Below are 14210 nucleotides of genomic sequence, written 5' to 3' on the forward strand. Positions count from 1 at the left end.
GTGTCCCTCCTATGATGAGCAGGGGCTCCCAGAAACACAACTCTTGCGGGCGAGAAGGGACCCCCAGGGGTTGCTGCCGGAGTGTGCTTGTCCAGGGGTTTACTTGGGTCAACACTATTGGCCCAAACTTATGAGAATCAGCTTTTGGGAAATCACTGACGTATCTGCTGACCCTTGAGCCCGAGCATCCATTCTGGTCTGCCCCATCTCCTTTTACTAGAGGCCACTCCGGGAGCAAGGTGGATGCTGGGGACCGGGACTGCAGAGTCGGGCAGAGCAGGTGTCCATGCTGGCCGGGTCCCTGCAGTGTGACCCGTTGGCATGCCCTGGCTTGCGCACTTTAGGACCCTGCTGGTCACTGTGGGCTACACGTGTCCACTGCCTGTGCTTGATGTCCACGCCCCAGCCCACCTGGGCCTCCGCTCTGGAGCTCTGGGAAGGCTTCGATACCGAAAACGATATTTGATGATCAATCACCATGGAATTTCTAGCAAATTACTTGTTTCTTTTGAATTTATTTTTATTTTTAATTTTTGGAAGTAGGGATGAATCCAGGGGCACTTTACCACTGAGCTATATCCTCAGCCTTTCTTATGTTTTAAGACAGGGTCCCACTGAGTTCCTTAGGGCCTCACCAGATGGCTGAGGCTGGCTTTGAACTTGAGATCCTCCTGCCTCAGCCTCCTGAGTTGCTGGGATGACAGGCATGAGCCCCAACCCCCAGTTCTTGTATTTTAAACATGGGTGATTATGGCTATTAAATGGCATTGACACACCAGTGGATGTATTTAAGAGAATAATATAATTTCTACATGAAAATTTATTTTGCAGGCATTTAAACTGATAAAGATTTAAGATGATTTAAGATGGCAACAAAAATGTGTGAGCACATACACATTTTTTCCAAAATATGTTAAGGAGATTTCACGAACCAAAATGTTTGGAGATTATAATTTTAAACTGTTTGATCTCATTCCTCTTCAGACCATGTTCAGCTTGTCAGTTGTCATAAAAATTTACCCCAATTGACATAAAAAATTACATTTTATGATACGGATGTTTATTATTTTGTCTTACAATTCTATAGTTATGGGGGCTGACTAGCCTCTACTAGGTGTTAGGATCTTTCGGTCAGATGGTAGCCAGGGTTGGAGGCATCTCAACATTGTTCTCACTTGCATGTCTGGTGGTGGTGTTCACTATCGGTTGAGATGGAAAGTGTTGGTGGCAACCCTTACACATGAGTTCTCTCTGCAGCTTGGGCTTCCTCACAAAATGGCAGTGCTATACCAAGCACAGATACCAGAAAGAGAACCAGGCAGAAAGTATCTCACCTTTTATGACTTTGGAAGTCACATGGAATCTCTTTCATTGCATTTCACTGGAGGTGATTCCAAATTCCAGTCTGGGTACAGGGTAGAAGGCACATACAACCCCCAGCCTTTGTGTGGAGACAGAAAAATTCTAGAACAGCACGTGGGACCAGAAATATTTTTGCAGCTATTTTTGGAAAGTACCCCAGATCACTCCAGGAAGGAAGACAAGTACACTCCCAGGCTGGTTCCATCAGGTCAGAAAATGAATGGGAAAATACTTCTGCTGCATGCCGGGTGCAACTCAGCCTGGGTTTTGAAAACATAGTCTCCTGGGGCAGGAGAAGAAATCACAGGTCATATGATGGAGCCTAAAGGGTTCTTTCATTGTCCTTCCAGGGAGACTGAGAGGTGTGACACCTGCTCACACCCAGGGGGAATGGCAGGAGAGGAGAAGACACCCACACCCTTCCTAGGCTTGGGTTCCTCAGAGCGCCTGTGCAATGAGAGGGCCCCGAAGCTGTCTTGGTGGAAAGATTTGAAATCAAGTAGACATTTTCCTTCCACACGGAGGCCTTCAGAGTTCTTTTGTTATCTGATTGCTTCCATCTCCATGCCCCTCCCCACCAACGGTTTTCACTTAGTTGGAAAATGTCAGTTAAAAATCACACCCTTACTCTAGTGAAAGAGATGTAAAAAATAGAAATGGCTTTCTTTTCAGACACGTCACCGTGTCTCTCTTGCATATGGCTTCCAGTAAGAATTTTTTCTTCCATTTCACTGATGATTTGGCTATGGAACCTCAGAAAACTTGGGCTCTTGCCTATAACTAAGAATATAAAGGCCCTGCACAGAAAATGTTGAATGTATAAAAATCTTCAATATATACTATTTTTGGATTGCATATCAACATGAAATTAGGACACAAGTCCCTGTCTTTGTCTAGTTACAAAGAAGCTACCACCTTCCTAGGTTTACATGTGTGGAAATGGTTCCAAGGTGTGTTCAGCATTTCCAGAACTTGGGTCCTTTGGTGTACTTCAACCAATCGCTAGAACTTGAAGGCTGTTACCTTCAACAATGAAATCAAAGATTGCCATCCACTGTGCACACGTTTCCAGTAATTAGAAGTTTCTCCCACAGGTAAGCTTTATCCATGGTCGAGGTGGCGTGAGGTGGGGAGGAAAGAGCTCCTGAATTTTGTCCTTGGCTATTACGCCTGGGAACTCTTTCACCTCACCACTTCATTAATTATTAAAATAATCATTTCAAATTCAAAACATTTGAGAGTAGGATTTTCTAAACAGAGCATATGTACACACACACACACACACACACACACACACATATATATCCACTCTACAACGACAGGGATAATTTTGTCATATCTGAAAGATACCCATTTTTATATGTATCATGGAATTTATATTATTAAATACGATACATATTATATCTTTCTGATATGCCAGAACTCTCTCTACAACATAGGAGTGGAAATATTCTATTATCGTCTATTTCAGCCCAAGGTTCTGCTAAAGGTCAAGTAATTCAATCAGCTGGGAATAATATTTGGGAAAAATAAAATAATCTAATGAACTGTGATGCTGCATGATGGGTGATTACTTAATATGCTATTTTCTTGGGTTAAAAACCAAGCTAATTTGGGTCTAGTAAATCAGTTTGAAATATCTTGGCGGTAACTGAAGAAGACACACACACTGCGACACCTAGACATTTCAGCAGCTGGAGGAAATGCCAGCGTCATTCCTAAATGGAGAGCTTTAGTGGCAAAGCGAGATAAGCCTGGAGGAGTTACATGGCCAAAATTATCCCTGCCATTTCCACCAAATGTTTCCGCAGAGCCTCCAGCGGGTGTCTGCAGCGGGGAGTTAGCCTTTTTTAAAGAGGCAGCTCCTCCCGGCAGGGCCTGAGAATGTGGCACACGCCCACCATCCCCCCACAAGCCCAAGTTCTTGTGGTCGCCAGCCTCTGAGATGGGCCCAGAACGGCCCCCAGGGACGCTGCCTCCTGGGTTTCCAACCTGCACCCTGTGGGGTCCCTCCAGGGCTGGTCTGAGTGACCAGAGTGAGGTGGGTCACTTCTGAGATTAGGCAATAAAAGTGCAGTTTCTGCCTAGAGCATTTTGTCTGTCTGTCTGTCTCTCACTTTCTCCGTTTCACTCTGGGCAGCCCTCTGGAGAGGCCCGTGTACTGAGGAATTGACACCCTTGGCCTTCGCCTGAGGTGGGCAGTTACATCAGTGAGGGTGAAAGTCAGTTCTGCCTAGTTGACCCTTGAGATGACCTTGGCCTGGGAGAGATGCTGGGCCAGAACCACCTAACAAGGCTGCTCCCAGATTCCTGACCCTCAGAAGCAGGGCAAGAGAATAAATGTGTGTTGTTTTAAGCTACAGATTTTGGCGTGACTTGTTATGCAGCAGTAGATAACTAATACATGATTAAAATTCCATTTCACATCTGACACTGGATGAGCCTCGGAGTTTCTCCTCCCAGCAGTGTGGGCTTTACTCACGCAGGAGAAGGTGGGGGAGCCCTGCACAGGGGCAGGAGGGGACACTCTGAAGGTCGACTGTGCTCTCAGGCTCCACGGCACAGCTGCAGCCAGACAGCAGGGCAGGGGCAGGCCCCACCTGTGGGGCCCGGTGAGCTCCTGGCCTCGCGGTGGGCTGGACACTTCCCTGGCTTCACTGCATCAGTCTTTATAGCATCTGCTCAAGGTCGATGTTGAGACGGGCACACTGAACCCACAAGACAGTGTCCCCGAGTCTCATCCTCAGGAATGGCTTAGCCAGGAGTCAAAGTCAGGTTCACTGGCTTAGAGCACAGGTCCCTCCCCGTGTGTTAGGACGACTTACACAGGGAAGAGGGCACCAAGGGTGGGGTAGTGAGAGAGGGCCTGGGTCTGGCCTCCACCTCTTCCCTGCCTGGGCCGGGCAAGGGGCTGCGGCTTTGGAAGCCTCGGGCTGCTGAGATGCCTGCCTGGGGTGGGGGTGGCCTGTTTGTGGGAGAGCAGCCACCCAGTGATTTGGGCTGGTGACTTTATTTTCGTGCATGCGTGCTTCACACAGGGCGGGGTTCTCAAGACAGCTCTGAATACTCTGTGCAGGGCTGGCGATTGCACAGTAAGTGTGGACTTTGGCTCTAGATGATTCTGGAAAGAAAGATTGAACGCATCTTGGTTGGGACCTTTACACAACTAGAAAACTCGGGTGGGGACCTCGGCTAGCCAGCTCCTGTGTCTGAGCCCAGCCGACCCCAGGATTAGGACTGATGACCCTCCCTGCTCTCGGGGCTGTCCCTCCTCCTGTGTGTGTGCCAGAGTTTGCTGGTCAACAGAGGAGGCTCGGCCCAGACGGACACCACGCTCATCCTACCCTGGCAACCGCTGCAATATTCCCTCATGTCCTGGGTGCCTAGAGCCTCTAATTCCTTGGGCCTGTGGCTGGGAGGTGCTGGTCCACTCTGACCCCCGGTGCTTCAGTGCCTGCCCTGGCGTGCTGCCGCCTCTGTGCTCTCAGCCCTAAGGACCGCGTCGAGGTGAGCCCTGCTCTCTGACGCGGAATGACGGGCTCCACAACAGAGACTCTGTAGCCTTCCACTTTTTCCCTTGACAGAGTGAGTAGTGGGCACATAAATCCTGGATGAGCATTGGCACTTTCTGACTAGCCAGAATAAATCTGTGAAGGACAAAAAAGGCATGCGATGGTGATTCTGGGGACATAGTGGTCGCCTTAACATCGCTTCAACAATCAGCCAGTTAGTGCTTGTAGTTGATTGTCATGAATGAAACATTTGCTGATTACAAAATACTAGGTGTTGGTGAAAATCCTGAAAATGAAAATCAACCAGCCACCCTGAACAGAGGAGCCATAGTTAATTTTTTTTAAAGAGAGAGTGAGAGAGGAGAGAGAGAGAGAGAGAGAATTTTTAATATTTACTTTTTAGTTCTCGGCGGACACAACATCTTTGTTGGTATGTGGTGCTGAGGATGGAACCCGGGCCGCACGCATGCCAGGCGAGCGCGCTACCGCTTGAGCCACATTCCCGGCCGCCATAGTTAATTTTTAAAAATACTTTTCTCCAGCCATAGCTTGCCCCTGCCCCGAGTCCTCTTTCTTCACATAAATAAAAAACGTGCGTATATTTAACAAAAACAGACTTATACAACCTTGCAGGTAAGTAACAAAATGAAAGGTAGGAGAATACTACTGTAAGAAATTTTAAAATTGGAAATACATATTTTGGAAAGGGAAGAAGTTTTGAGAAAGATTATTTTGGAGTAACAATAGAAATGTATTATAAATGAGACATTCCACTTTAGGCTCATTGCAATATAGTAATCACAGTTACTAAAATACTAAGAGAAACAATCCAAATCAGATATAAAAACACATTTGCCTAATATGCAAGGTTTGTGCAAACAAAGTTTATCTACTGGTTAATAACACCGTCCGTTTTGCCGAGAGTCTATGGGTTGGTAAGAGTGGCTTCCACTCCCTCCACAGAAACAGCCTGTACTGTTGCTTAGCAAGTTCTTCTGACAAGTGTGTTCATTTTACTTCGTCCTTTGATGCAGAGATCCCTAAAACAGCAGTGACAAATTGTCCATTGTGCCAAACATGGCCAAGAACTTGTGGGGCACCTGCAGTTTTCTTCGTTTTTTTGGTTATAACATCCTTAATGTCAGTCGAGGTAAACTTGTTGCAATAAAACAAGTCGTGATGCAGATTTTGTAATGTGATGCTTGGGTGTTGCAATTTTGAATTTATCTTTCATATCGTTATTAAACCAAGAATATGAATAGTGTGTGGATTATGAATAAGAAACAAGAGAAATTTGGCTGCTTATTAGTTTGATTCCATTTCTCTCTGTTCAAAACTCTCCAACAGTTACAACTCATGCAGGCACAGAAGCTGAAGCTCTTAGAGTGGCCTGCGGGCTGGCTTCTCGTTCCTGTCTGTTCTTCCTCAATCACTCTGTCTTTACTGCCTGGCAGTAGCCCCTGGCCTTCTCTCTGTGCTGAACTTCTCAGGCAAACTGTGCCTCAGGGCCTTTCCACTTGATGCATCTGATGCCGGGTTCCTGTTCCTGTGGATTTCAGGTGGTTTGGCCCCTCAAGTCTTGTTCAAGTCTGCTTCAATGACCTCTATTGTGCTAGGCAGGGTCTAGACAGACAGAATACAATTGTTAACTAAGTATAAAGTATTAACTAGGCAACTGAAAGAGCAAACAAGCACTTTAAGGTATCAGAGAGGAACTCTGCAGGAAGCCTTTCCAACCCCAGGGCTGTGGCAACAAGGGGTAAGGGGGAATTATTAAAGTGGGAAGGGTAAGGAGGCCCCGTGGGCCTGGGGCCAGGTACTATGATAAATGGGTGCTGCTGGGCTAGTGGCTGGGGAGTCTGGGGCCAGTGCAGTCACTAGGCCAACTCCTTGAGTCCTAGAAAAACTGCGGTCTGGATTGGGTGCTGCCATAGCAAGGCCAAGGTGAAGAAGTACCGGGTGGGGCTCCTGGGAGCCCCTGGACGGAAGTCCCAGGAAGTAAAGCAGCAGCAGCCCGTGTCCTGAGGGACCCCAGGGTTGTCGGCTTGCTTGCTCCTGGCAGAGGCCTGCAGAGCTCCTGCACCTCAGGTCTAGGACAGAGGGGCAGGCTTGGAGACAAGGTCGCTCCCTGGCTCCCTGCTTCTATTCCTCAGAGCACTGAGCACCCCAACGCACACGCGCACACACACACACGCACATGTCATACTTAACTTGCTCATGGCCGTCTCCTGCTTTTGAAACGTGAGACCCTGGGACAGGGATCCTGCTGGCCCAGCTGCTGTGGCGAAGCACTGTGCGAGAGGCATCTGATAGACTATGTTGAATAAATAGATCAGAAAATCAGTGGACACACCAGAGCGTGCGGAGGGTGGGTGTTTCCTTCCTGCAGATAGTAAGGTCTCCAGCGAAAAGAATCAGCAGAGTCTTGATGCATGGTCTCCATTGTCCTCCCCGGGTGCCTTCCACGATCCCGGTGACCTGTGGGCATCTGGAGCTGCCGATACTACAGAACCCTATCTATCCTATACATACGTGTGATAAAGTTTAACTTATAAATGTGATTAACTGGGGCTGGGGATGTGGCTCAAGCGGTAGCGCGCTCGTCTAGCGTGCGTGCGGCCCGGGTTCCATCCTCAGCACCACATACAAACGAAGATGTTGTGTCTGCGGAGAACTAAGAAAAAATAAATAAATGTTAAAATTCTCTCTCTCTCTCTCTCTCTCTCTCTCTGTCCCACTCTCTCTTTAAAAAAAAAAATGTGATTAACTACCAATAAAATAGAACAAGTCCGACCACAGGCTACAGTAAAAGTGATTTGAAGCTTAAGAATAGTTTATTTCTGGAACTTTCCACTTGATGTTTGGCATGGCTAATGGAAACTGGAAAGTAAAGCCGTGGATAAGGGGAGGGGAGGATTTCTTCATTTTGGTCGCTGACTTTGGAACTCTGTTTCTCTGTTGACGTTGTCTTTCTGTTCCGTCATGACACTTCACGCGGTTGAGTCCCATCTTCTTCTTGGCCCTCTGTGATCTGGGATCCTCCCGCACAGGAAGCCTGCGGGACAGCACCTGGGGCGTGTGCTCAGACTGAGACGACTCTCAGAAGCCACCGTCAGGCACAGAACCAGGGCTTGACAAATCCACCCAGAAATTTCCTTCCCAGTCAAGACGTTTTTAAATTGGATCCACTCAATAAGTTTGGATTAAATTTAAACTTGAGATTTTTCACTCTTTTAAATATTTTACTTTAGGGAATGAAATTTTCAGTTGACATTTTTTATGAGTTTTCTTTTTGTGATAGGCTTTGGCAAACTCTGGTAAAATTAGAACCAGAAGAGTGGCCTTTCCCTTTCTGTTGCTTGCTTTGCTCTCTAGGGTTTTTTGAGCCGTAAAGAGTTGAAGAACTGTGTGCGGCTTCAAGAACTTTCCTCCAGAGCAGATGCGACTTACTTAGAGCTTATTTAGGAGACCGTGTTTATAAAACAAAGTTCATGGCTGTTTCCAGGTGGAGACCCGTGTCCACCTAAGCCTGCATCCGGAGAAGAGGCCTGCAGGGCTCCTGTGGCTGGGAACGGCCCCCTTGAATGGCAGTGGGGCCAGGCAAGGAAGGGCTTTTCTGTGTGGCCAAATGGTGAGACCCACGCCAGGTGGCCCAGCACAGGTCCCAGTGGGGGCGGAGACAGCTCAGAGCCATGAGAGTGGGAGGTCCATGCCCTGCAATTTAAGGTCAGCCTGGAGGGGGCCCATGAGGAGCTACAGGGCTGAGGGAGGCTGGAACCCTGGTAGAGAGGGGCATCGGAGGGAGTGGGCATGGGGTGGGTTTTCTTTGTTGTCCTCTGACTTACTTTACTGAACATTCCAAGCACATCTGAAAGCAGAGTGAGCAAGCTCCCCGTGGGCCGCAGCTTGGTGCCCACAGTAGCAGCACTTGCTGTCTCTGCCCATCTATCCTTACCCCTCTTTTCTTTTTCTGAGATATTTTAAAGTGAATGCTAGAGAGCGCGTCATTCCTCTTGAAGATACTGGGGATGCACCTTAGAATGCCGATTTCACACCTGACAACGAGTCTTTAACATCATCTAATGAACTCCCCTCCCATTCAAATAGAAAACCAGGTCCATTCAGTGCAGGAGCCCAAATCAGTCCCTCTGCTATCACATTTGGTCATTTCATCTGTGATTTTTGTAGGTGCCCGGCCTCTGCTTCTTTGAGGACACACTGGCTTGCTGGAGAAGCCGGGCAGAAGGCCTGGGAGAGCCCCGCTCTGGCTTTGCTGGGCACCGTAAGACGCCGCACCGCACTGCCAATGGGAGACAGCTCAGGAACAGGTCACCGGGAGGTTCCGCTTTATTACCAAAGGCTGTGTGTATCTAGGTCCAAGGAGAGGTGGCAGGGCTGAGGTAGGTAACGGGTCGCCCGTTTATTGGCAAGCTCTTCCAATTGTCAGTTCCGGAGCCCAGGAAGTTCATTCTTACTGGGGCTAAGGCTTCCCACCGGCAGGGTTTGAACATGGGCGCCCGTGAAAGAGAAAAGAGGAGAAAGAGGGTCGTTAGGCGCCATGCCGGGGTTTTTCTCTGGGGTGCCGCACCGTTATGTCTTCCCAACAGGCACTCCCTGCGCTCTCCTGTCACTTGCCCTCTCTGTTTCCCACAGTCAAGAAGTTAGGTCTCCTCAAGGCTTTGTGTTGTTGCAAAGTGGTTATTACTCTTGTCTTTTTCCTAAGACTACGTGTATCACAGAAGGTGAACTCCACAGAATCGCATCAGGATGTTTGTGTCATTAGTGCTTAGCAGTGGGTTCAGGTAATCATCTCCTTATAAAAGCCCCGTTGTTTCATTACGTCACCCCCCACCCCCCCACCCCCGTCCCTTGACATTACATTCTACAAGCCCAGTAACAGTGTAGAAGGATATTTTTTAAAGTATGTCATCATGGAGGACATACCATAGATTTTTCAACCAGTCCCTACGGGTGAACAATGGGGTTGTCTCCAATAATTAGGTTTTTTGTTTTGTGCTGGGAATTGAACTCAGGGACACATTACCACTGAGCCACATCCACAGCCCTTGAGAGCTTCCCATGATGCCAAATCTGTCAACCCAGTGCATGCTTTATTTCATATTTTTACAAATGTAACTTTGGGGTAGATTCCTAGGCAGCTGGGTTAATTAATAAATGCCTATGTGATTTTGCTAGATATCACATTCTTCTGCATATTGGTTGTGCAATGTACCATTAGCAATATTGGAAGGCTGGGGTTGTGGCTCAGTGGTAGAGTGCTTGCCTAGCAGGTATGAGGCACTGGGTTCAATTCTCAGCATTGCATTTAAATAAATAAATTAAATAAAGTCCCATCTACAACTATATACATATATTTAAAACAATATTGGAGATTGTTTTCTCTAGGTTTATCAGTAGTATCTTGTCAAAATTTGGACTTCTGTCACTGTGTTAGGTAATAACTGATATTTCCTGTTATTACCATTTATAGTCATCTTATGAATGAAGTTGACTCTTTTATTTTGTATTTATAAAGGCTACTGCATGACTTTGTCTATGCACTATTACTGCTTCTTGCCCATTGTTAATTGTGCAGTTGGACTTGGGTGGTCTTGCTGTGGAATATTAGCTTGACTAAGAGTGTCTAGCGATCAAGTTGCTAGCCATGATGAACACCCTTCTGTTACTGAGACCTTGGGCAAAATCTGCCTCATGTGTTAGACCTCCTCTTCACATCCTTTGTGCCTCTCTCTTTGACCTCTTACATGTAATAACTTTCTGTTATTTTTCTGTGCTGTATTCTGGGTAATTTTCTCAGAAGCCTTTTCCAGTTCATTAATTTTCTCTTCAGCAGTTTTTAAACTTTTTAAAATAGTTGTAGAGGGACATAATACCTTTATTTTATTTATTTTTATGTCATGCTGAGGATCAGACTCAGTGCCTCACCCACGCTATGCAAGCACTCTACTAATCAGCCTCAATTCCAGCCCTTTAAACTGAGTTTTAACATTTTCATTGAATTTTTAATTTCAAGAATTATATCACTTCTATTTTATTCATTTCCAAATCTTCCTATTCTTTTTACATAGTACCTTGTGACCTTCTTATGTTTTGTTTAATTTCTCTACTCATTTTTGTTGCTCTTAGAGTCTCCGTAGTTCTTTGACTTCTAATCTTTCTCTCCATTGTATCTACTGATTCTCTTACACAGTAACTTGTTTCCATTGTCTGTTAGGTTTTGAATTGTAAATCATTGTCCCTCAGCCAGTGACAGAGCATTCTGTGTGGCCTGGAGTGAGGACATTTCTCTCCAGGGAGCTTTGTCAGGCACCCTCAGGTTATCACCAGTCAGAAACTCATTTTTATGTTAATTTACCATCAATGGCAATGGACAGTAAGTAGTATATATTTGCATCTCCATCCACCATAAGGGCAGATCTATGGTTATAAATTTGAAAAGAGGCCTTTTTGTTCCTACCCTGTGCTCAGGATATTGAATTCCTTACCATCTTCCTGTGGGTGAGGTTTTTCCTCCTAGTCTATAACTGGGATCTCAGACCTTCAGAGGTCCTGTTGGTGGTGGTCTCAGTTCGAATCCCTGTTCCCCAAGGTCGCAAAATCTTGACCCTGATTCCTGTTTGCCAAAGTCCCCGTTTACTGAGTGCAGCATCCTACGCCCAGGACTGCCATAAATTCTGTGCACTCTGCTCACTCATGACCCTCTTTTGTCTCTTTATGTGTATCCTCTGGAAAACCCCTTCCTCTAGCAACCCTGGGTGGTACTGTCCATGTGCCTACTTCAGTGGTTGGCACTAAACCAAATGCCTGCTGCTTGTCTTCTCAGCTTATCTTGTTTCCTTTGGCCAAAATTTTCTTTATGATGAAACAAAGACATCCAAGGTCCAGGTGAAGTCCAGGCATCTGTCATCCAGAAAGACATCCAAATCCATCAGCAACTGGAATAATGTGTGGTGGGTCAAGCTAAAGGAGATTTGGATAGTCCAGGGCCCATACATACTATCCTTGAGTTTCAAAAGCTCTCACAAAGCAGCTGGCTATTGACAAGAGTACTGTTTTCTATAAGATTCCACATCCTTGCCCTGTATGTGGAAACTCCTCCTACATTCTGGAAACAGCTGGGGACTGAGTTAGTTTGTCTACTACCTGTGGCTGTGTGCAATGGATCCCTCACTGTATATCTGAGTACAGTTTCTATAAAATGAAAAGACTGCACGTCTGCTTACTTCTAAGGAGTTAGCCATGGCTTCAAAAACTAAAAACAAATGTAAACTGACTTATACATTTATTCTTTGAGGATAGTGTGATTTTCATTCTAAATCCAGATAAGGACAGTTCAAGAAAATAAATCAGTTCATTTCTAAAATTCATATAAAATAATTGGAATAGAATCCAAAATGGACATAAAAAGTAATACTACATCATGTTCAAGTAGGAATTCTTTCAGAAATGTCTTAGCAGCAGAAAAATCAGTGTAATCTACCAGAGAAAAGTAATATTGACAAATGCAGTAAAATAATTTTACTAAATTCACCCTCAAATTATTATGTAAAATTCTCAACTCCAAACCAACCTAGCAATTGAAGGGTTCTCCCCAAATTCAATAAACAAATGTATGTTTTTCCCCACACGGAGAAACACTGACATATTTTCATTAAGATTCAGAATAAGGGTGCCCGTTCACCCCTATTCCAATGACAAACATTGGAGGTTCTGGTGAAAGTCATGCAAAAACTGAGAAAAAAGATTAGATACAAACTTAGGGGAAGAGAAGGGAAAGCGGCCTGGCCTGCCTTCTTCTGACCTCACAGTTTATCTACCCCCACGCTCCAACGTCCATCTCTTTCAGGCCCAGCATCCAGGACAGCATCTAGTGTCACTAGTGGGTGTGAATTTGCGAAGGGGGTCCCACCCCGGTTCTGAGGTGGTAAAAAGATGAGAGCGGCAGTGGAAATGACTGTCCGCGCGCTAGAGACGCGACCTTCCGTGACCGTGTCAGTTTTGGGAGTCGCCTTGCCCTGGCGCTCGCCCGCCACGTTCCGGGGTCGCAGCGCCCAGCCCGAGGCCCACCAGGACAGAGCGGCGAGCCGCGGTCCTCACGCCGGCCAGCAGGTGGCGCCCGGCCTCCACTGAGCGGCCCTGGAAGGGCGTGCGAGCTCCGCGCAGGAAAGTGCCCCCGAAAGGTGCCGCGTGTCCTGGGCTGCGCAACTCCAGGTCGTGGTCCCAGCGCTGCAAACTGTGTCCGGCGCCCGCCCCGCCCCGCGGCCCCGCGGCCCCGAGGCCCCGACTTCTAGGCTCCCGGCCGAGGACTGACTCCATGGGTTCGAGCCGACTATGCGCGGGCCCCGAGGTCGGGGGCGACGAGGGGCTGGGTCTGGAGGAAAGGACAAGGGGCCCGGCAGCGACCTGTCTTCGCACTTCTTGCGCCCGTCCCGCAGGGCCCCAGCGCGCAGCGTGGCGGGTTGTGCTGGGCCTGCAGCTGGCGACAGGTGGCGCGACCGCAGGTGACCGGTCTAGAGGGCGGCCGACCTCGGCCCTGGCCCCGCTTCCCTGGGCTGTGACTGCCAGCCACCATCACCCCGCGGGGCGGTTCGCGCGGGCTCCGAGCCCCGGTGGCCGGTCCCGAGCGCGGCGAGGCCCTGGCCGCCGCTCCCCTCCCCGCAGTGATGGATTCAGTGTCAGGGGCCAGGAAACGCCAACGCCGCCGGGGAGACTCGGTGGCGCCACCCCAACACCTGCTTGGGCGAGAAAGTGGCTCCAGGTGAGACTCGTGCACCCCCGCCCTGCCCGCCGCTTCCCTCCCCAGGTCCGTCCTCCTCGCAGCAGCCTTCCAGACCTCCCCCCCGTCGTTTCACCGCGGGACGGAACAAACACGTGGGCTCCAACCACCTACCAGAGCTTCATACACACTCGAAGGCACGGTCCCAATGTCGCCACCCGAGCGGGGAGGGAATAGCCGTGGTCCACTTCCCTGACTTGGACGCCTCTCCCCACCCTCCTTCCGTTACAGTCCAGGGCGGCGAAGGGTGAAGGGCGCTTTAAGTTGTCAGTCGCCTGGGTGAGCTACAGGTAGAGGACCAGGGGAGGCCCAAAGAGGCTGCTGACTGCAGCCGAATTCCCACGGGCAAACAGTGAGACCCAGAATTCCGGAGAGCGGATGCTTCCAGAGGAAGGAGCACTTTCACCTATTCCAAGGGGCCTCACACCTACTGTCTCCCTAGATCCCACCTTTGGGTGACCTAAGCCGTAGGAGCCACAGCTCCCAACTCATTCTTAAATTCTGCACCACAGCACAGAATCAAGTTGTCCCTTGAGGAC

At 48.2% G+C, this 14210-nt stretch overlaps 1 long non-coding RNA gene across 1 annotated transcript; it reads right to left on the reverse strand.

The window, feature by feature from the left end:
- Positions 1-12385: 12385 nt before the first annotated feature.
- Positions 12386-14028, reverse strand: LOC144369472 (uncharacterized). Its single transcript, XR_013429288.1, has 2 exons — positions 13786-14028; positions 12386-13627 (listed from the first exon to the last, which is right to left on the reverse strand). It is a non-coding gene; the product is annotated as an uncharacterized LOC144369472 (long non-coding RNA).
- Positions 14029-14210: the final 182 nt, after the last annotated feature.

Source organism: Ictidomys tridecemlineatus, chromosome 12 (assembly GCF_052094955.1).
Source record: "Ictidomys tridecemlineatus isolate mIctTri1 chromosome 12, mIctTri1.hap1, whole genome shotgun sequence".
Taxonomy (NCBI): domain Eukaryota; kingdom Metazoa; phylum Chordata; class Mammalia; order Rodentia; family Sciuridae; genus Ictidomys; species Ictidomys tridecemlineatus.